Source organism: Fukomys damarensis, unplaced genomic scaffold (genome assembly GCF_012274545.1).
Source record: "Fukomys damarensis isolate Sample0158 unplaced genomic scaffold, DMR_v1.0_HiC HiC_scaffold_38, whole genome shotgun sequence".
Classification (NCBI taxonomy): Eukaryota; Metazoa; Chordata; class Mammalia; order Rodentia; family Bathyergidae; genus Fukomys; species Fukomys damarensis.
The window spans coordinates 76511799-76518433 of record NW_022900950.1 but is presented as its reverse complement, the minus strand read 5'-3'; positions in this window follow the sequence as shown (position 1 = coordinate 76518433).

Below are 6635 nucleotides of genomic sequence, written 5' to 3'. Positions count from 1 at the left end.
GGGAGATCAACCTAGTCCTTGTGGATTCCCCATTTCCAGCTGGAAGTATTTTCCCTGGAGGATGTGTCTCTTAATGCCTGGTTTATATGGCCTCCTCTGTTTGTGTTTGAGTTCCCTGCCATATGAAAGCTCCTCAAAACCAAGAAACATTGATTCTTTTATCATTTGACTGCACAGCAGGCATGGAGTCAATCCACATTTTGTCAATAAAAGCCGCTACACAACAGAGTTTTTTAATCATATATCTTTATTCCACATCCAATCAGTGTAGCAAAAATATAACTAAGCCATAAACGATCAACCCTTTATTCATCCTTAACACAGTATTTTTTTCTGTTTGGGCAATCTCGATTTGTAACAAAATAGAATGCATGTTTCTACAGCAATAATGTGTTTTCCTTTACCAAAAACACTAATAGAGAGATTGTTTTTAAACACCATATTATGCTTCCATTCATGTGACCAAAACTCTCACTCCAATAACATCTCAGAATTAGGCTATAGAGAATGAGGCAAGGAGACAAAATAAATGATTCTATCAGTTCCTAATTCTAATTTCCCGTGCAATTTTAATGGCTCAGTTATATGCACTGTGTCTAGGCAATTTTTAGAAAACTATTAAATTTTTGGATGCTATGTCTGCAGTCTTCATTTATTCCATTCAATTCCCATGACACATTGAAAAGCATGTCTTAGACTATTACAATGCATTTCACATCTATAGTATTTCATATCTATAGGGTATACTCTTGGTAGGTATTTAATATAACATATAATAAATGTATAATGAATAGTGCTGGTAGCTTGATTCCTTAACTCGATTCTGTTCATTGAGTAGTTCTGAATTCCAAGGATTATAGCTCTCTTTTTCTTCCTTTGTTAGAATTACTTAACCTATTTATTCAATTACTTTTACTGAAATTTATTTTTTTAAATAATACATTAAAATGCAACATTCCACATATATAATGTTTAAATACCTGTACCCATAGTGTAACACATAAAATAGGTTACAAATATCTGCTACCTTTAAATGTCTGTCATTTCTTTATGGTGACTACATGCCAAATTCTTTCTCCCAGGTTTTTATAAATGCAATATTGTTCCATGTAGTCACCCGAGTATACATCAGAGCTTCTTGCTTCTATCAAGTTTTATCTTAGTTCTTTACACAAAAAAATATAGTAAACTAACTCTTACTGGTGAAATTCATGATACATTGCTTCTTGGCCTTTTGGCTATGATCATGGGAAATCCGTGATACTAGCAACATGTTTAAAACACTTGTCTAACCAGAGTAAAAGTAATAAATAAAACTAGCTCTGTCTATCCATCTTCTTTAGCAATGTAAAATGGCTTCATATGCACATTTTAGTTCCCTTGAAAATACTGTGACTAATTTTCTTATAATTTCAACTGATTTTTTTTAAAAGGCCACAAAATGTCATTCTATCTTCAATCCTTTCAGAAGATGAAATAATTTTGATCTCTCCACCTTGGGTAAATATTAACCAAAAAGTAAAAATGTCAAGTTAAAAACATCTAATGATTGTGTTGAAATTTATTTCACTTTTGGAACAAACTCTAATATTAATAGTGATAATCCTCCTATGTGATTATGATCATTCCTTTTCTTTCTAAGAAGTAATACAGAGGACCCTCATGTTACAACTAGCCTGAAAGAGGAAGAACTTGGGTTACAACAGTAATTTTAGATTTAACTTATGAACAAAGTCTTGAGTTACAACCTGAATGCTGGCTGCTTATGCTTCCAGATGGTCTCAGACACAGATTTTACCCTTGAGAGTTCTGGAAGGAACATGACAACATCCTTCCCTGAGTGGGGTTCACTGAGAAATTCTGGGCCACTGTCTCTCTTAGGACACTGAGACCTTCCTGTGTACAAGAGAGACTTTGGAGACTGTGCAGAGGAGCCTGAGCCTTCATTGACCAACCTGAGTTACGACCGGCCCTGGAGAATGAATTGAGTTCATAAATCAAGGGTCCAACTACTGCTTTCTTTTTCTAGGACCTCTGTGGCCTCAAGAAGCACCAACGGAATAGAGAGTATTTGGTTTAGTCACACATGGCCATGTAGAGGAACCTGGGCAAAGATAAGCCTTCCTATCCTCATCCTCTTCCATACACAGTGATAGAAGAGCCACTGTCACTGTTAGCTCTCAAGTCTCACTGTTTCAGATTGATTGGTATAATTAAATAATTACCTTTGAAGCATCCCCTATTAGAAAAAATAAATTAAGGCATAGTGCTTTTGTTTCTACTTTTTGATGTACGCCAAGTCTACCAGCATCCTGTGATTCCAAAGTGAGTGAGTTTGCCCTCAACACACCCAGGCCATCTATGGACCAGGACAAGGTCAGAGAGGAAAGCATCTAACCGGCCCCTACTAGGATGTTATCAAAACTGCCAACAAGACTAATATGCATTGGTGCTCTGTAGAAGATTTAGAATCTACATTTTTCAAGGATAAGTTGAAGCTAGGAAGGCGCCTTAACTGGACCCCCTTGTTCTGGTCTCTGTAGAATGACCCCCTTTCAGTTAGGTGTTGATGTGGGCTCTGGATTTCATCAGGAATCAGTACCCAGCCCAGAACCATACCTGCATTTGTTGAGAAAGTTCAGCTGAGCTGGCTGACTCTGTCTCATAGTCAATCCCGTGAAAAACAGGAACCACAAAACAAAGCAGTACTTTAGGATAAGCACTGAGAAAGGTGTTTCATGCCATAAGGTTTTTATTCAAAGGCATGGAGAATCATTTACACAATCATTTTATTCTCACCATTTTTAAACTTGGATAATCCAAGCCAAAATCTCAGGATGGCAATAACACATCTGAAACCTTAGTGCTAAATAAAACACATTCTATTTTTCTTCCATGTTCTACTGGCAATCTAGTCTGTTCTATATTTTGCATGATTTTTCCCACTGCTCACATTTTCAGTCATCTGACAGTCTCTGTAGAAGGAAGAAAGGTCTACATTTTAAGAATAAGCAAAAAGTGTCTTTATTTCTTCATGTGAATTACACAGCTATCTCGCAATGTTCTGCTTTGTATTGTTTATGATGAGGGTGCCACGTGTGAACAAACCAGGAAGCCAGGAAGAGAGATATGTGGAGAACAATCCTGGAAGACACAGCAGACAGCACACAAGGTCACTTCCCACATCTCCCTCACTTCAGGCATCAGTGCCCTTGCACAGTCTCCTCTCCTTCAGTCTGTCCAGGTGGGACCTGTGCCTGCAGTGGCAGGGTAACCTTTCTGCAATTAGGTTAAATAAGATGGAGAGGTTAGCCTTGCTAGCAGCCCACCAGCCTGCATCCTCTCTGTCTTTCTGCTTTGATGAAGCAAGGTGCCCTATGCAGGACTTCCAGAGAGAGGTCTCCAGCTGCCAGCCTCCAGGAGCGCAGGCACTCAGTCTTACCACCCCTAGAATGGGAATCCTACCAACAACCCCGAAAGCGAGCTTGAAAATGGACCCAGACCCCTCAAGTCTTCAGACGCGAATTCCAGACTGGCCAACGCTCAGTTCCGCTTGTGAGAGACCCTGAGGCACAGGACCAAGCTACTCATGAGCAGATTCCTCACCTCAGAAGCCAAGAAGGAAGAAGCCTGTGCAGATCTCAGCCACTAATAGCAATTTGATGTGTAGCAGTAAATAACTAATATAAAGAAGCACTTGTGTATTTAACATGTTATAATTTACCCATGCTCCATCTTGCTTCCTGGTTGTGTGAGCCCATTAGGAAATGAGCTCAGTTGGATAACTTCTCTTTCTATCTTTTTCTTAATTATTTTCTACCAGGCAACCAAGTATTATAAATTATTATTATTCTATCCATTTGTATGTAAATCATGATAAGATCACTTCTTTTTAGTTTAGCTATTTGTTATCATCCTTAAAGGTAGGTCTTATAGCATACTGAAACTTTAATTTTTTTTTCAGCTTTAATTGAGTTTATTGGTACATTTTAGGGATACAGTACAGTTACATTCATTGTTGGGATCATGTACCTCTACATGGCAAGTCTTGATTCTCATTTTTTCCCCTTACCTCTGCCCTCCCTTCACCCCCTCCTCCCCTCCTCATCTACAAACACTTTATTTTCATCTTTTCATTCTCTCACATTTTTTTCTTTTCCCTTTTTACTCTTCCCCTACCCATCCCACCTTCCCTACACCGTTAGCTCCTTTCTTTCCATTTCTAAATGTCTGTAATCTTATTAGAATCTTATGCATTGTTGCAGATTATTCACACCAGGGACACTATTCCGTATTTACACATGTGTGACTTATTTATTTCACTTAGGAGTATATCTTCAATATGTATCCATTTTCCTATGAATGAATCTATTTTCTCGTTCTTTATGCCTGAGTAATATTCCATTTTATAGAAAAACCACAACTTCTTTATCCAGTTTCCAACTGATGGGCAAATAGGCTGTTTCCAAGATTTAGCTATTACAAACTGTGCCACTATAAACATGGGTGCACATACTTCTCTGTGATATGATTCTTTTAGTTCTCTTGGAAAGATACCCAGCAGAGGGATGGCTGGGTCAAATGGAACCTCCAGTCCAAGCTCTTTGAGGTATCTCCATATTGATTTCCATAGTGGTTGCACTAGTCTGCACTCCCACCAACAATGGAGGAGGGTTCCTTTCTCCCCACAACCCCGCCAACATTTGTTATTGTGTGATTTCTTGATAGCAGCCATTCTTTGTGGGGTGAGGTGGAATCTCAGTGTTGTTTTCATCTGCATCTCTCGAATGACCAGTGATGTGGAACATTTTTTCAAATATTTTCTTGCTGCTTTTACTTCTTTGTCTGAGAAATGTCTGTTCATTTCGGATGCCCATTTTTGAATCGGGTCTTTATATTTGGGGGGACTGATTGTTTTGAGTTCTTTATATATCCTTGGTAATAGTCCTTTGTCTGAGGAACAGCTGGTAAAAAATTTTTTCCCACATTGTAGATTGTCTCTTAGTTCTGCTGATGGTTTCTTTTGAAGTACAGAAGCTTTTTAGTAAGATGAGATCCCAGTTGTTGATTCTATCTGCTAGTTCCCGTGCTACTGAGGATTTGTTCATAAAGTCTTTTGCTATACCAATGTCTTCCAGAGTTCTGCCTAACTTACCTTCCAGCAAGTTTAATGTTTCTGTTTTAATATTTAGAAACTTTAAAACTCATATGTGTAAACAAGGCAGATATCAATAAGACCTTTCAGTGTCTGAAATCAAAGATAAAAACCTGAAGGGCAAGATGTAAACAATTATGGGCTGCATTGTTGGCATGCTTTCTCTCCACACCTAATTTGACAGACTTTCCACAATATAGGACAGACATTTTTTGAGTGTATTTTGAATATAAGCAGAGCCCTCTAAAAGTAATATTCTTCTTGATAATTTGTAAGTCTTAGAATTACAGTTCCATCATTAGAGACTGTTCTGTATAATGCCACTAAAGTATGCATGTTGGTAAGTCTGTTAGCTATTTTATTATCCAATCATGTTCATCATACATAATAGGTTTTCTAAAAGCACTGGCTTTTTTCCTACCCCTGTGATATTTTTCCAAAAGTAGCTGAGTCTTCATAAACCACATTCATTCCAGTCAGCTTCCCCCCACATGTCTTAGGAATCCTACTTTCTAACTAGCTCATCCTACTTTATTGTTTCTCTCTGACTCCTTTGGTCTTTTTATAACAGATCTCAGATTGCAATGCAGTTAAAATTAATGACTTAGCCCAACACGGTAAGAGTTTGAGTCTGTGTGTTTAAGTTTCTTTTCCAGCCTCTCTGGGAGACTTGATAACTTGTGTGCTATGGAAATTTCTCATTGAGCATGAAGAAAGCTGGTAAATCAGAGCACTGCAGCAACAGAAATCCAGTGTTTTTTTCTGTCTAATAGTCCTAATGCATCTTCAGTGTATGTTCACCATCTAAAATCTTGACATTGTTCAAGGCATATTCACTAGATTTTGGAATAAGCATGCATGATTTCCCCCTTGGAACATTTCAGTTTACTTCTATCCTTTGCTTATAGATCAGTGAAATCCTAGAAGAATTACTAAAGAAAACACTCTAGATATATAATCTGCAGACTTTTAATACTAGATACCTGCGAGTCATATAATTGAGCTTGTAGAAACTAGTTTTTCAAATTGAGAAACAGAGACTAGCTTTACAAATGATGTTTCTGTTTATAGTCCCAAACCTCATACTCATTTGTAAATATCTATAGCACCAGTTTACTAGCTAGTAATTTCTGCTAGTTATTATTTCTATCTTGCTACTTTCATAAAAGTCTTAAATTGTGTTGAGAGCAATTATATCACCCAAAGGGATAAAGCAGAGATAAGAGCATTGGGCACGTTTGGGGTTCGATGTGTGCACTAAACTCTTGTGGAAATCTCCTTACTTCAGCTCTCCCCTCACTCTCTGTTTCTATGCCCATATGTTTCCTTCTCAGCATGTTTCAAGACAAATGATTACCTTAGTTATTTATTTGCTAACTTCTACATCTTCCAGCTTCAACTAAGAAACATAAGAACAGAAACCCCTAGTGTGTGTGCATGTGTGTGTGTGTGTGTGTGTGTGTACACATGCACCACTCAT